This window comes from Gorilla gorilla, chromosome 19, assembly GCF_029281585.2.
Source record: "Gorilla gorilla gorilla isolate KB3781 chromosome 19, NHGRI_mGorGor1-v2.1_pri, whole genome shotgun sequence".
NCBI lineage: Eukaryota > Metazoa > Chordata > Mammalia > Primates > Hominidae > Gorilla > Gorilla gorilla.
In genome coordinates, this window is record NC_073243.2 from 102,648,622 (window position 1) to 102,664,957 (window position 16,336).

Below are 16,336 nucleotides of genomic sequence, written 5' to 3' on the forward strand. Positions count from 1 at the left end.
AAGGCCATTTATTTGCTTATTGGAATGCAATATTATTGGATATCTATAACGATCTGATTATAAATATGTGTGTGTGTTTTCTTTCTCTGTACATTTATTTTGTCCCACATTTTGTGTAAGGTCTCTAATGTGTAAGCCATGGGTGTTTGCATCAGTGCTGTCCCTGCTAGAGACACCACTTCATTCAGAACCTGTTTGTCTGTGCACAGCTTGGCTGGGGTCCTGCACAGATTCTGTATTCAGGCCAGTGCAGGCAAACCAAGAGGCAAAGGAACATCCTTAAGAAAGAAAAACCTTTAAGAGATGGGCCCACTATATCCCATCTCTTTCTAACTCTGCTCTCAGCATTTAGACATCACAATGTCAAATACTGCTCAAAATTTAGGTGGTGCAACTACTGGGTATCTACCCAAAGAAATATAAGTCATTATATGAAAAAGATACTTGCACATGCATGTTTATAGGAGCACAGTTCGCAATTGCAAAAATGTGGAACCAACCGAAATGCCCACCAATGAACAAGTGAATAAAGAAACTGTGGTATATCTATACAATGGAATACTACTCAGCCATAAAAAGGAATGAATTAATGGCATTCACTGCGACCTGGATGAGATTAGAGTCTATTATTCTAAGTGGAGTAATGCAGGAATGGAAAACCAAACATTGTATGTTCTTATTCATAAGTGGGAGCTAAGTTATGAGGATGAAAAGGCATAAGAATTACACAATGGCCTTTGGGGACTCAGGGGAAAGGGTGGAAAGGGGGTGTGGGATAAAAGACTACAAATACGTTGCAGTGTATACTGCTCAGGTAATGGGTGCACCAAGATCTTACAAATCACCACAAAAGTTTGGTTAACTTACTCATGTAACCAAACACCACCTTTTCCCCAATAACCTTTGGAAATAAATAAATAAATAAATAAATAAACTAAAAAAAAATTTAAGTGGTGATATTGAACAAATCCAGAGATCTATCTTTAAAAATTACATCATTTTTCATTTGAGTCCTGACCCTGTCTTGAATGTAAAGTGGCCAGCAATCTCATATTTGAGAGTCTCAATGGACTTGCTCCATGGATCAGCCTCTGACCCCAGCCAGTGCTGGCCGGTAGAGGAGAGAAGGGGTGGGGTATGCGGCTGCTCCCTGGACCATGGTAAGAGTGGTTGGGGCTGGCTGCTGCCTTCATCCTACAATTTCTTCATCACCTCAAGCTTTCGTGCATTTTGCTTTTCCTTTTCAAATAGTTTCCTTGAATGCTGGAATATTTGCCCAGGAATGTGGTGGTAGCTGGCAGCAGACGTTCTGCCAATGGAAGGGAATGGCCAGGAACTGGCCCTCCTCCCTCGTACCTGAAGCTGACATTGCTGTTATTTGTATCCTTCAAAGATACTAATGCAGGCGTGAGAACCATATATGGTATTTAGAACTTTTGTGAAATAAGTAGATTTTAGCTGCTCTTACCTCAAAAAATGTAACTATGTGAGAAGATAAATATGTTAATTTGCTTCACTATAGTAACCATTTTACTATCTGTATGTCACCCATTACATCATGTTGCAAACCTCAGTTTTCCATAAAATTTATTTTAACAAAAGTTGAAGGAAACAATAAAAGTCCATTTTATAATGATAGATTATATCATATTTTTCAGTTGGCTGCACCATTTCAGGACATCCTGTTATCCCTGTAGCTGCTTCTAGTGTATTTTTCTTCCCCCTCTTCCTTTTCTTTTGCTCTTCCTTCCCCCTCCCCTCTCTCTGCTTTCTTCCCTATAACTTTTGCCTCAAAGCCTTGTTCTCTGTTCCTGTCACCCACTCTTTGTTTTCTTGAGTGGCTGGGGTTTCCATGGACCCCCAGCCACAGAGATTGCCATTCTTTCAAGGGACATTATTATCCTAAATGTCCACTATTGATTTATCCAAGCACATTCGTGTGGAGACCACCTATGTGGAACAAGTGACAGAGGCTGTCAGAGGTGACCTAATGGAAGCCTGGACACCCAGGCTACAGACAGTGACAGAAAGGGTTGCAGTGCGTATAACCAGAGTGAATGGCGTTTCATTATCCCACAGCCCACATCTGAGTGCTGGGTCCTCCACATAGTTCCTGTCAATCAAACCAGTCGGCATTGGATGAAGGCAATTCCAAAAATAGTGTCCTTTACTCATTTTGTATTTTCATTCCTACTGAGAAAATTCTGATGTTCGTCATTTAGGTTATTGCCCTAAATTCAAGAACATTCATTCCTCAGTAAGTACATGCTGAGTTTTTAGACTGATGTTTCTATATAAGTGATTCTTTGCAAAAATGGACTGTGATGTTTTGTCTTTTTATTTAGCATATTTTAAAATCTATTTTAGATAGTTAATATATTTCTGGGAATGTGGAATATATTTTCTTTGTGAATAATTCCAATGCGATAGGCCATTTGTTGCTCCTGGGTTTTAAATGTTGATGTTTAGGGCCCAAGCTGCACACTTAGTCATGTGGGGCCCCCTGACCGTGTTTGCCGTGTGGCTCATGGGCACCCTCAGGATCAATGATTTACTTGAAGAACTCTAAGAATGTGTAAAACCTGTTGTATTAGTGATTATGGTTGATCTCAGTCAAAGGGTACAGTAGTACCCTTTACACTCCAGCTGTAGAAAAGGTGCATAGCTGGAGTCCAGGAGAGGCTGGCCACGAGCTTCTGATGGTCTCTTTCCAGTGGAGACATGTGGACAGTGCTTCTTCCCCCACAAGGATGTATAACAACATGCATGGGGTGTTGCCAACCAGGCGACTTCACCTGAGCCTTGGTGTCCTGAGTTTTTATTGAGAATTGACCACATAGACGTGGCCAGACTAATCCAGGGAGGCCCAAGCCCTCAGCCATTAACCACATAGTTAGCTTAGACTATCTGTGTGGCCTAAAGCTCCCCCCAAAACAAAGTCTCTCATCAGGCAGGACATTCTAAGGTCTTAGAGGTGACTTCCCAGGAACTTGGCAAAGGCAAGTCCTTTGCTTGGCAAGGGCCAGGTTCATCCTTCACTGCAATTCTCCTCATACCTGGAGTTCTCTGGTGGCAGCTTTTTACCCCAGCTTCTCCCCTTCTTGTCTTGTGCATCCTCTGCAGAGCTGCCATATTCACCCTCCCAAAGTTTGCTCATCCTGACATCCCACTGAACCTTCAGTGACTCTGCCTTCCTTTGGATGAAGTCTCATCTCTTTCTCATGGTAACATTCCCTACAATCTGTGTGTCATCTACTTTTCCCATCTGTTAGCTGTCTGGAGTGCCTCTTTTGAGCTCTCCATGCCCTTGCATGTGAGTGATCTTGCAGGTAGTCATCGTGGCACATGCTCCTGCTAGCCGATGCTGGCTGCCTCCACACACTCCTGATGCCACCCTCCCTGCTCCTTGGCCTCCCACCTGGAATCCACCCTCCTGTTTACTTCCTTGTCTTCCTCCAGGGACTTGAGCATGAGGCCAGATTTCTGTCTGTGATTCTCATGGCATTGCAGTCCAGATTTTAACCTTTGTGGAATCGCTTTTTTTCACCTATCTCATTCAGTTTGCACTCCTGCAAACTCTTATCTTGGTGGGCTCCATGGTGGGTTTCCACCCAACTCCAGGGATGGTACCAGGAACTCATGCTTTAACTCGCCATGGTGCTGGCGTAATGGCTCTTCTCTTATATCTGATGACTTTCAGCTGTTCCTCCCTCATCTACTGTTTGTTTCACCTGCAATGCACCCACTAAAACATACTTCACTATCTCTTTTAATATCTTCCTTATCTCCTCATCCCTTAGAGCCCACATCACATTTCCCATTTTCAGAAATCTTTTCCTTGACTCTTCTGCCCATAAGGAACTTCTCTTTCCTCCAATTCATAGTATATACTGAACTACATAGCAGAAAAATCATATAGAGAGCTCCTGAGAGTGTAATAGGTTCTTGTTTTGTCTTCTAAGCATCCACCATGTGTGGCCATGGGGCTGTGCTGTGCATGGTGATTAACTGAGGGACTGATGATGAGAGGCCTGTCAATTAAATGCCATGGCACTGGTCTAATTCTTGCCTTTGGGAAATGCTGGCCCAGCAGTTCTTAGGTTTCTTGAACCTGTATCTTTTACGGTTTCTTTTCATCACTCCACTAAACTTTCTGATGCCAGGTGGTCTTGTCCATTTTTATTTCCAGTGTAATCTTACTGTTGTACGGTTTCTAAATTCAGCTCATAAGACTGGCCTGGCATGTTAATTTCTGCCATGTATCTGCAGGATAAAGGCTACCACTCAGCTCACCTTTGGTCTCCAAAATAATGTTTAAGTCTACATCTTACCTCATTCTGAGTAAGTTGGGCAGGGAAAAGGTTGCATATTTTAGCGGAAAGTCATGTGCTGATGAGCACTTAGTAAGTTATAATTGATATTAAATCTTCTTCATGTAGTTCCATCTAGAGACAATTTGAAGAGTGTAGGTGGCCACAGGGCAAAACTTCTGGGAAAGAGTTACTGTTTGTAAATCAAAAGTGTTGTCAAGATAGTTCTGCACATATATGTTCATGGTGGCATTTTTTAAGAGGCAGAACTCTGAAAATTATGACTCAGAGGATTTCAGAGGTTGTTTGTACCAAGGTTAATGCTAAGCTAAAAGAGAAAAGAATAAGGATAATATGGAATTGAGTCAAATAGAGAAATTTATACGTTTATAAAAAATAAGCAGTTTCTTATTAAATGGGTAGTTAACTGCCGCTTAAAAATTTTCCAACTTCCAGTCTGGAGTGAGCCTCTGGGGCTTTGTAGTTTCTTTACCTTTCAGCTTTCTTCTCAGTTTTCTAGAAAATATGTCAGTGATTTATGATTAATGCATTGGCTAATTTATGACCTTGCTGGGAGAGGACACGGGGGCTCTGCTTCTGGACCTGCAAGAATCATTGTCTGTTCCTCTAGCTTGGCGCCAACTCAAGGCCTCTGCTTTGTCACTCATTTCTGCTCCTGAGTGCATGTTCCCAGGCACACATGGGTGTTTTGGTGAGCACCCTGTCTTCCCCAGGCAAGGGCTGACCCTCAGGAGCAGAAAGTCCCAACATGGCTCACTTGGCTGGCAAGCACCAGGATGTTAAAATATCTTTTTCACTATTTATGTAAACACAGGCACAGTAACAACCCTTTCGGATGGACACCCTTGAATCCTGCTGCTGAGACTGATTTCCTGTTTAGACATCAAATTCTGTAGGAAGCTGTGTTTTCCCCCAAGCCAAGAGAGCTCTGTCCTGTGGGTATTGCTTTTCCACAAGGAAGGGGCTGGGTTTTGGAGTCTGTTGGTTGGGCCAGGACTGTCTGGCGGTCTAGGCTGTGGGCTGTCCATGCTGGATTCAGCAGGGATGTCTTCTTCCTGCAGTATTTGCTCTCTGGTTGTGTTACTGATTGTGAATTCTTACAATGATCTTTTTGGCCCCAGACTCTTTCATTTAAGAGACTGACCCATATTCTGCAGGTGTGGTTTTGCTGTCCAGCTGAGGGTTCACATCAGCTCATTTGTGACCTCACTGGGGGAGGCAGGAGACCTATTAGCCCTGTTTTTAATGTAGTTCTGAGACATGGGAACTTACAGAAATTGCCAGCTATTCATGGCAGTAACCAGAGGATCTGTCAAACTTTATTACTTAAATTTCAACTCAGATCTAAACAACTATAAGGACATTTTAGTAATAATTGTTGTAAAATAGATTTTAGGACTGGAGAGAGGAAGCTTGTGTATTCAAACACGCCATTTAATAAAGAAGTTTCAACTAACATATTTTGTTGCCACACCCAAAGGTGATATTAGTGATGTTGTGTAAAAGAAATTGGCCACTCTGAGGAATATTTCTGAGACTGAGTGTGCTTCCCTGGCTCCTCTTTTGGCTTCAAGGATTTGCATCTGCACCTTCTCCTGTCCAAAGGATGATGTCACGGACTTTTGAGGACTCTGCTGGGACTGGAGGGTTGGCCGTGCTGCACAATATGAGGGTGCCTGGGCTGCTGGGGCGTCTCAGGCAGGCATGTCCCAGTGTGTTGCCCTGGGTCACCCCCTTGCTTCCCATGAACATACCAAAGGCCTGTCCTGGAGGAAGGGAGACTCATAGAGAGGCAGTGCCACCTTGTCCTGTTCCCTGGCCTCTGAACCCTAGGGCTTCCAAAATGGCACTTCAGCAGGTATAAAATTTCATAAATTTCCAGCTTCTGTCATTCAGTTCACTTTCTGCAGGCAGATGGCCTTGGATCATGACTGAAGCTGACCGTGTGGGAATCACTGCCTAGAGGGACAGCCAGAATGTTCTGGGAAGTTCTTTCTCCCATTTTCCCTTCTTCAGGGTGGGGAGGAAGAATGTCAGGGTGTTTCACATTTATAGCAGCCAGAAGCTGCCACCTGGGAAGTGTAGAGAAAAACCAGATGAATGAAGAGAACAGAAAAAAGCATGAGCCCTGAAATGCAGTATTTGAAGTCACGGGCATCCTTCACTGGTGATGAACACATTTCTCATATGGATCATAGATGGAAAGTCACCTATATTTTCAGCTTCTGGCATACATGTTTCTAGGGAGGCTGGCGTTTCGTGGTCATCTTTCCATCCAATGACAATATCAAGATTTCAGAATTTTTGTATATTAAATTGAATGACGAGATTGGACAGGTTTACTTGGTTTTGGTAAAGTGGCTTGTTTTTCATGATGCATCATTCTTTTTCCTATAAAGCCTCATAATTGTGCACCTAATAAATTAGTATATAAATAAAAATACAAACTCAAATTTCTAGCAGAGATTGTGCTACTGCCTTTGTCTCCTGTTTTTGAATTGTATAAGGTACCATGTGTTCCAAAAAATGGAATGAGTCATCATGAAAAGGATAAATTCATATAATGAATCTTAATTTAATTTTCAGACTGCTTTAGATAATTTCAGACTGGTTAAGATAATTTTGAAATAATGGTTCTTTTGGATGTTTTATGAGAGTTATTTTATCTGTTAACAGCATTTAAATGTTTATTTCTCCTTTTCTGAAGAAAAAGAATCCATTAGTGCACATGATCCTGAACTAGGGTAGCATGATTGTGATGCCAAGCTGGCCTGCGTCACTGCTTTAATCCTACGTGGCCAAAGCAGCTTGCTCTGATTGTTTAGGGCTTTAATGGAACTTCATAGAACTCATGACCAATGACCACATCCTCTTTCAAAATGGGTTGACAGGATCTCTCTATTTTCTTTTTGAAGTGTTGGTGTGTGAGACTTGGGCTGGAGGGCCCACGTGGCTGTGGAGTCAGTGTGATTCATGATTGAGGAAACGCGTCCTCCATCCTCTCCTTGGTAAGTGAGACATCTAAATGGGAAGTGAAGAAACTAAAAAAATTACAGATTGAAATATTTTTGACAGCTTGTGAGCTTTACTTCTGTTATTGAAAATGAGAGTAGGCTGGGCGTGGTGGCTCACACCTGTAATCCCAGCATTTTGGGAGGCCGAGGCAGGCTGATCACCTGAGGTCAGGAGTTCCAGCCTGGCCAACATGGTGAAATTCCATCTCTACTAAAAATACAAAAATTAGCCTGGCGTGGTGGCGCGTGCCTATAATCCCAGCTACTTGGGAGGCTGAGGCATGAGAATCACTTGAACCCAGGAGGCAGAGTTTGCAGTGAGCTGAGATTGCACCACTGCACTCCAGCCTGGGCAACAGAGCAAGACTTCATCTCAGAGAAAAAAGGAGAAAAGAAGAAAAGAAAAGAAAATGAGAGTTAATGAGCAAGCTTTCAGATAGAGAAATCTTTCAAGTAAAACAATTGTGGGCATATACCACCGCTACATCACTCAGGAACCCGAAGACGTGAAAAGGCTTAGATGCTTCTTAGCGTCTTCTGCGCCCCAGTGTGACTGCCTACCGGGTTTCAGTTTTGCCTCCTGCAGTTACCTCTGTGCTCTGCCCCCCACTTATTTGCAGTGCATACCACTGTCATCTCACTTCCTGTCCTGGGACCTTCTGCAGTCCCCTGCACCTGCTGGGTAAGCCCTAAGCCTCTCATGATACTCTCAGGGATCCTCCTGGTCAGGCCTCCACACAATTTCCTCCTTCCTGTGGCCCTGGGACAGTGTAGGGACTGACCCCCCACTTCACAATGATCTGTTCCCACCACCAATCGTGCTTGTTTGGATCTTCCAAAGGCTGGCTTAGAAATGCTGGCTTCACAGGAGCCTTTCTTAAGCACTTTAGACCTCGGTGTTGCTACCTTCTGGGAAGACTAGAAGAGAGGAAGGGGTGAAGGGGGATAGAGGACTAGTGGTGTAGGGGAGGAACAAGTAAAGTGAGAGAAAGTGACAATTTCATTCCATATACTAGTCACTGCAAAGACACTACCATTGTTTATTAACTTATTTATTTTTCTCCCTAACTAAATTACTGTCTCATTGTGGACAGGCTTATATTTTTTCCCCATTCACAAAACACTTTGCTGATTTTAGATAATCCAGAGATTTTCTGAGTAATTGGTGACCATTCCTGCTCTTGGATTATGAGTTCCCAGTCCCTGGCTTCTTCTCTGAGGAAGGAGGCTAAATGGGTCTTAAGAGCTGGGCCCTCTGTATAGATGTGTAGATGTGCTCAGCTGAGACGAGAGGTTCTCCTGTGTCGTCCTTACGTTTTGCAGAAGAAGAAACGAAGGTCTGCATTTTGCATCTTTCTCCAGCCCACGTAGATTCAGGTTCACATAGTGTCTTAACCGGAACCTCCCGTTCCCTCCCCCATGGAGAACCACAGCACCTGAGAGCTGGAAGAATGACCACATGGAGCCTGTGTTGGCTCGCTTTGGATGGTCAGCGGTTATCATGATATATGATAGGAAGAGTTATTAGCTAATGTAAGTCCTCATTGTGTGCCAGGCCCTGTGCTGAGTGAGATGTTTAAAATTCTCATAACAACCCTTTCAGGATCGTATTCTTGGGTCACTGTTTTAAAGATGAGGAAATTGAGGCACAGAGAGCTTAAATAATCTGCAAGAGAATTGCAGTGAGTCAGAGGCAGAGCTGGGATTTGATTCTATCTTCTTAACCTTTACACAAAACTGCCTTTTAGCACTAACCATGCCTCCCTAGAATAAGAACAGTCATACATTATATTTTATTCCTTACTGGAATTACTCAGACCTGTAGAGAGAAACTCAGAAAAAATATTAAGAAATCAGTTTTTCAAACAGTAATCTAAATCAAGAATTGGTGAACGTTTTCTAAAAAGTGTGAGAAAACATTTTAGCGCTTACAGGCCATAGAGTCTCTGCTGCATCACTCTGCCGTTGTAGTATGAAAGCAGTCATAGGTATGTAAGTGAATGGGCATGGCTGTGTTACAATAAAACTTTATTACAAAGACAGGTGGTGGGCTGGATTTGGCCTCCAGGCTAAGCAGCTTTCTGAGCTATGATTAACACGATCCTTGCACTGCCAAAGACCTCATAGTATAGTGAATGAGAGTGTTTCGGGGACAGTAGGTATTAGTCCCACAGTGCAATTTATCTTGGATGCTTGGATTTTAATTATAAACAAATTTTATTGAAGTCTATTGTAACTGCAAACCTTACCCCTTAGAATAAGGACATTTGATGTTCTATTGCTTGACATGGTTTATATGCCCCAAATGTGTTAATCTAAGTCCCACCTAAATTACAGCTTTGCTCAAATTAGGGCCTGATAAATATTATTTTCTTGATATTTTGTTAAGCTGGTATATATAACTCATTTATGAAATAAGTTTAGATGGTATTTCCTACTTTGGTTTTTATATAGTTTCTAAATGTGACACTGTTAGTTTGCACCCTTATACATACTGCCTTTTATATATATTAGGGTAAACATGCAATTATCTTGGGCTGTCTGATAGTTATGTTGAACAAGAATGTTCTGGTCTCGAATATCCCTCTTTTATTATGAGCAAAGATGGAGTTTGAACAGGATTGACATAGTTAAATGATGAAATAGCATGGCAATACCCTTTGCCACATAAATAAATTGTGGTATGATTTTTTAAATTTTACTTTTTTATTACAAATGGATACTTCTGATACTTAAAGGCATATTTGACTCTCTACTATATCATTTACAAAGATGGGCAAAGAAAATTGAAAGACCAATTAATTTGTGTTTCTTTAAGCAATTTAAGCAAGGAACTATTGTACTCATTCATTCGTTGAAATCTATAATTGCAGCAAACTCAAGAGCCTGATAATATAGCAGAAGTTTTGGAGACATGCCTTTGTCAAGGAGCACTGGCCCGTAGGTACTTATTCCATGTGCCATGGCAAAGTGTGCTTCACCTTAATAGCAATGATATAAAAAATAAAATTCTGACCATAAAAGTAATGGAAAACTATCCTTGATTCCTTATTAACTGAGAAAGCAAATTGCAGAATAATATATTTAATATAATCCCATTCCTCTTAAAAATAAACACAGACTCACACACACAATCTCTATGCACAAGTTCATGTGTGTTATAAAGTCTCCTAGAATATATATTAATATATACCATACTCTAAACAGAGATTGTCTCTGGAGTACAGGTGTTTGCACTTTATCATCCATGTGGTCAGTAAGATTTTCAGGAGTATTATTATTTTTACAATTAAAAAAATTTTTTAAAGTGCATTAATGTAGTGAATGCTCATTACTGAAAATATATAAAAGAAGAGGAAAATTCAACTGTAATGCCTCTATCCAAGACAATCACAGATGACATTTAATGTAGTCTTTTATGGAATATTTTTGATAAGCAGTTTAAAGAGTTGAGATAATACTAGACAAAAAATTCTGCATACTGCTTTTTCACTTATGCATACTTTCTCATATTATTGCAAATTGAAGAAAAAACCCTTGTTTTAATGTATATGTAATATTCTATCGTGTAAAGGCACTGTAATGTAATTTCCTGCTTCTTTTGTGGAACATATGTTGCTTCCAGTTCACAAAAGTCATAGACCATGCTGAAATGAACATGAAAAGGGTGATGGGAGACTTCATACACCTGAGTTCCAATCCTGCTTTCTCATTTTGAGCAGGTCACTGTATTTGGTGCATGAAGTACATGCTTCAAAAACAATAGCAATTGTTATTGTAATACTTTCTTTTAATTGAGGGTTAATTCATTAGCTCAGAAGAGCTATAGTTGATTTACTACATAAAACCCAGGGAGTCTTAAAAATCTGCCAGTTGGCTTTGTAAAAGTATTGTAGATATTTATACTTCATTTATATGCTGGAGAATTTATTTTGCTAAAACAAATTTGAGTATCATTACTCAAAAACTTTGAGTATTATTATTAATTGTTTTAGTCAATTTGATAATATTCTTTTTTTATATATTTTATTTTTTACTCATTGTGTTACTTTGCTAATTTTTTTTCAAGCAATAATTAGCCATTACTCTGAGAAGAGGTGAGAGAAAGAGAGAAAGGAGGAAGGGAAGGAGGGAGGGAAGGGTGGGAGAGAAAGAGAGAGACAGAGACAAACAAACGTGTGAGAATTATTTGTCCAGATTTTATAACTGTTTAGCTATAGAGACTCAACATTTTTCTTACAGATTTTAAGGATTAATTATTAAGAATATTAACTCATTATTATCACTGTTTTTTCTGCTATTTCATTTGCTTGTTTGCTTTATCCTTTTAAATTTAAATAAGTTTATTTTAGTGATGTCAGATTTTTTCTTGATAATGATTTTAGTCAGTGCTTAGGAATAAAACAAAACATTTTCATCTATAAAATGGGAATAGGAAAAAAATGAACAAAAATTCTTTACTTTCTTTTGATCTTATTAAAAATATTTAACTGTTTAATTCAGGAACAGATATTTAAAATATAGTTTTGCTTTTTAAAACCTTCTCAATGTTTTATTCTGCCTTTCTTTGTCCTCACTGAAAAAAATCAATCCCCAATTTTAATTTATTGTGGATGTTCGGACAGTAACAATATTTGTACAAGTGGGAGAAAATCCCAGAAACACACTTCTCCTTTCTACAAATAGAGACCTAGTTTAGAATCAGACAACTTAAATTTTCTCATTCTTTTATTCATTCTTCGTTAGGGAGAAGGGGACTTTCTATTTTAAGATTTTATACAACCTATGACTATATTTTAACAACTATATTTCATTTTTAAAAAATTTTATAGAACTTAACCCATTACATTAACCATGATTAAATCCTGATCACAGTGCTTTGCTTCTTGGCTCATTCTTGTAGCTAACTTAAGGTGTTTGCATTAAATGTTACATGGTGGGTATCAAAGACCAAGTTAAGGCTGGTCAAATCACAAATAAGATGTCCTCATTTGTGCAGTCTCGAGCACTGATGTAAAATATTAATTTGTTGTGATGTGCATACAATAATGTTAAGGGCAGGAGTTCCAAAAGATTGAATCTAGATCTCGCTTTTTGAGATTCATAACCACCTGACTGTGGACAGATCGTACCAAGAGTCAGCTCTCAGTCTTTACTTGTCTTGATTTTGTTAGATTTCTTGGCTATAAAATAAGGAAAGTGAGAAGACATAGGTTTGGGTGTGATAATAGGTAATGAAGGGTTTATACTAGACAAAGAGACCAAATATGAAAAAAAAAAAGTGCTAGCTGAGTTGCTGACGGTGTTTCTTTCGGTGCCACGTTCCTGAAAGGAATTTTATTTTGTGATATTTTCAGGGCATCTCTATGTATATTGTTGATACAAGGTACACACTTGCTTAAACATGCTGAGTGGTTGTAATTTGGGATAAAGGTTTAGCCTGTCATTCCTAATAATGTCAGAAATACAGGGCTGTAGACACCACTCCTGAGTCCCATCCGATTGTGTACTCAGCCTGATGGAAAATCTCTGTGAGGCCATCCAGAAAGGCCCGTGCAGAGCTGATCTGTTTTGTCACAAGCATTTCACTCCGCTTACCAAAGTTCACTGACAGGAGAATTGTCAGCTTCCATTATCTCCATCAGAATGCATTGGAATTCCCCATTATGGAACTTGGGAAATCTTGCCTCTCTCTCTGTTCTCTGCTGTTTGAGATTTGGGCCTTTTCCCCTCTTTTGTTTAGGTGAATGTCTGCCAAGTGTGTTATCTTCCTGAAGGTCACCAGCTTTATGGCTACTATAAATATTTGTGAATCACAGCTGTGTGGTGAAGTTCAGAATTCATTTTCTTTTCTTAGTTTCGTGATTGAGTGAGGCTGGGAGGGATTGACGTGTGCTGTTTATTCTCAGACACCCATTAGAGGGGCAGATGTGTGTGGGGTTAATTGCTTGGATTTGAAGATTTACATGTGCACGTAAGGATACTGCCCTCTCAGTTACACTGTGTGTAAGATCTCTTTTTTTGGCAGAACTTTCCTGAGGGCATAAAAACGACCCCACGTTTGGATCTTTGGATTTCATGGGACTTTGGGGATTTTCCTGCCCTGTGGTTTCCAGATCAGAGTATTGGAGAGGCCTCTATAGCTGCAGGGCTGCAAACCTAATCAGTTCATGCTTTATCTAGGAAAGCTAGTGGGGGTTTCATGTGTGTTTGTGTCTTTTTGAGCCTCCGAGGCCACAAAGAAATCAGAGTCATTTTGCTTCATTTGTTTTTGTTTAAAGCCTGAGCAGTAACCACTATTGGTTAAACCAAAGCAGAAAAAGCAAAGGTTGGGAAGTTGGTTGGGAGATTCTGGGAAGTAAATACCACCACATTTTCATATAACAGTATCTAAGAATAGTGCACTTACATTTCCAGTGCTGAGGAATTAAGTGGGTTGATCTAAGTTGTTTACTGTAGCTCAGATTTTTTTTAGTACGTATAAATTGGGGTAGCCTTATCACAGCTCAGGGGCCACATACTTTTTGAGAACTGTTCCTCTTTTCTTCATTGCAGGCCACCTCCTTACTACAGTGATGTTTTAAAGGTGAGGTACCTACCCAAGTGGGCCAATCACAATATCCCAGCTAGTGGACACTGATTAATTCTGATGGAAACTCTTAACCCTAGTTTGGCCAAACTATATCCCATTCCTTTGCTCCTACAGTACTTAAGCAGTTATTTCCTTTCTTTCCTACATAATCAGCTTTTATTTTTCCCTCTATGCTGTTTATTTTTTTTCCAATAGAAATGGAAACATCTATCATCTTAAGAAAATTTGACCTGTGACCTCTAATTTTCTCTTTAGTTATAATACATTTATCTCCTCTTTGCTAAAAAAAAAAAAAAAAAAAAAAAACTTGGTTTAAAGTATTTGCCTGTACTTGTTGTCCTCCATTTCTGCCTTTTTATTTTATTTTGAGCCCAGTCTGATCCCTTAGTCATTCCTTCAGCACTGCCTAGTCAAGATCACCCAACACCGCCATGTTGCTAAATCCAGCAGTCGAGGCTCAGTCATCATCATACTTAACAGTTAGCAGCTTTTATACCATCAACCCCTCCCACCTCCTTGACATACTTTCTCTACTTGGCTTTAGGATGCTCCATTTCTCTGGCCTGACCTCATATCTCTGGGCTTTGCATCTTAGCCTCAAATGGTCATCTCCCTGCCATCCAAGCACTGGAGTCCCAAAAGGTTCAGTGTCTGGACCTTGTCTCTTTTCCCACCATTCTCACCATTTAGAAATCTCTTCCAGTCTCATGGCTTTAGTATCATTTGCGCACTAATTACTCCCACATGTCTATCTTCAGCCAAAACCTATCCCTAAGCTCCAGAATTATTTATATATTCAACTGCCTATTTAACCTCACAACGGGATGTCTAATTTATGTCTTCAAATTAACCATGTCCAAACTGAGCTCTTTTCTCCCCACAATCCCTAGCCATGTCCTTCTGTAGAGTTCCTCATTTTATTAATGGGAAGTCCAGTCTTCCACTTGCTCAGGCTGAAACAGTTGGAACAATATTTGATTATTCTCTTTCTCTGTCACCCCACATCCCAGCTGTCAACAAATCTTATTGTTGTTGGTTTTTTTGTTCAACATATATCCAAGATCTTACCACTTCTCAGCACCTTCACTGCTCCCTGCCTCAGCTAAGCTCCCAGCAACTTGGTCCCCGTGAGTGCTCAGGTCTTCCGGCCGTCTCGCTGCTTCTGCTCTTGGGCCTCCGTGGTCTTTTCTCCACAAAATGACCAGACAGGCTCTCTGCTGAGAATCCTCCAGCAGCTGCTGCCTTATTCTGATGGAAAGCCAGCTTCCTCACTTGGTGCGCCAGGCACCACATGTCCCTTCTTTGTTCTCATCCTCTCTCTTCTCTATCTTTCTCTCCCAAGCACCAGCTTCAGTTTCACTGGCCTCCTTGGTCTCCCTGGAACAGAGTAGCCATGTTCCTTGCTCAGTGTTTTCATTCTGACTCCTATCTGTGCCTGCAGCAGTCTTTACCTGAAGATCCCTGAAGATTGCTCCTTGGCCTACTTCAAGTTTATTCAACTCTTACCTTGTCAGGAGATATTCCTGATCAAATGACTAAAATGGAAAGTCTCCCTGCTATTCTCTATTTTCCTTTTCTGCTTTATTGCTTTTCTTGTAAAGAACTTAGCACTGTCTGATACATGAGATATTTTGTTTATCAATTTTACATAACTTCTGCCCCTGCCTTCTCATGTAAGCTCTACCCTGCCAGGGATTTTGCTTATTTTGTTCACTCACTGCTCCATTCCTAGGTGAGGTAAGGGACTAAGATGTAATAAGATGCCAATAATTATTTGTTGTGTAGATGGGTTGATGGATGGATTTTTCTGGGACTTTCTGAATCACATGAGTAATACCCTATTTCTAATTTGAACACAGAGCTGGAAGGCTATGAGCTTGGCTAAGAGAAGAGGAATGGGATTCTTCCTCCCCAACCCCAATCAGAGATTCATGCATTTGGTATAATTTCCCCCACATTGTTCAGTGGGTAGATATTTGCTTGTTCACCAGTTCTCAGCTAATCTGTCTCATTTTCCATGAACCTTTCTCTTCCTTCTCCATGGCCAGATGAATTAAGTCACACCCCCTCTGTGTCCCCACACTCCTGTGCACATCCCTGCAATGGCAATTTAAAGTAGGATTCATTGTTGTATTTTGTAAATACATATAGTCCTTCCTTTTCACACTGTGAAGTCCTTGGCTTGATTATTGCATCCGTCTTCCCAATACTTAACACTCTGGCACATAATAAGCACTGAATACGTATATGTTATTTAATGAAGTGATTCAGATGGAAATTTTGTAAAATATAACTTCTCTAATGGTCCTTAAGAGTGTGATTAAATGTACTGCTCTAGCCTTCTGATTGTGCTATATTTAATTTAAGAAGTTTATTGCATAATTTTACAATAATTAAAT

The 16,336-nt window shown here is 40.3% G+C and overlaps 1 protein-coding gene across 3 annotated transcripts in view; it reads left to right on the top strand.

The window, feature by feature from the left end:
- Positions 1-16,336, top strand: part of SEMA5A (semaphorin 5A) — a 512,105-nt gene that overhangs the window by 99,368 nt on the left and 396,401 nt on the right. For 2 of the 3 annotated variants that reach the window (XM_031003381.3, XM_055367947.2), the window contains exon 2: positions 7,247-7,339. The exons of the other annotated variant lie outside the window; for it this stretch is intronic. The gene's annotated coding sequence lies outside the window, so the exon portion shown is untranslated. The remainder of the gene's footprint in view (positions 1-7,246; positions 7,340-16,336) is intronic. 3 annotated transcript variants of the gene reach the window in all.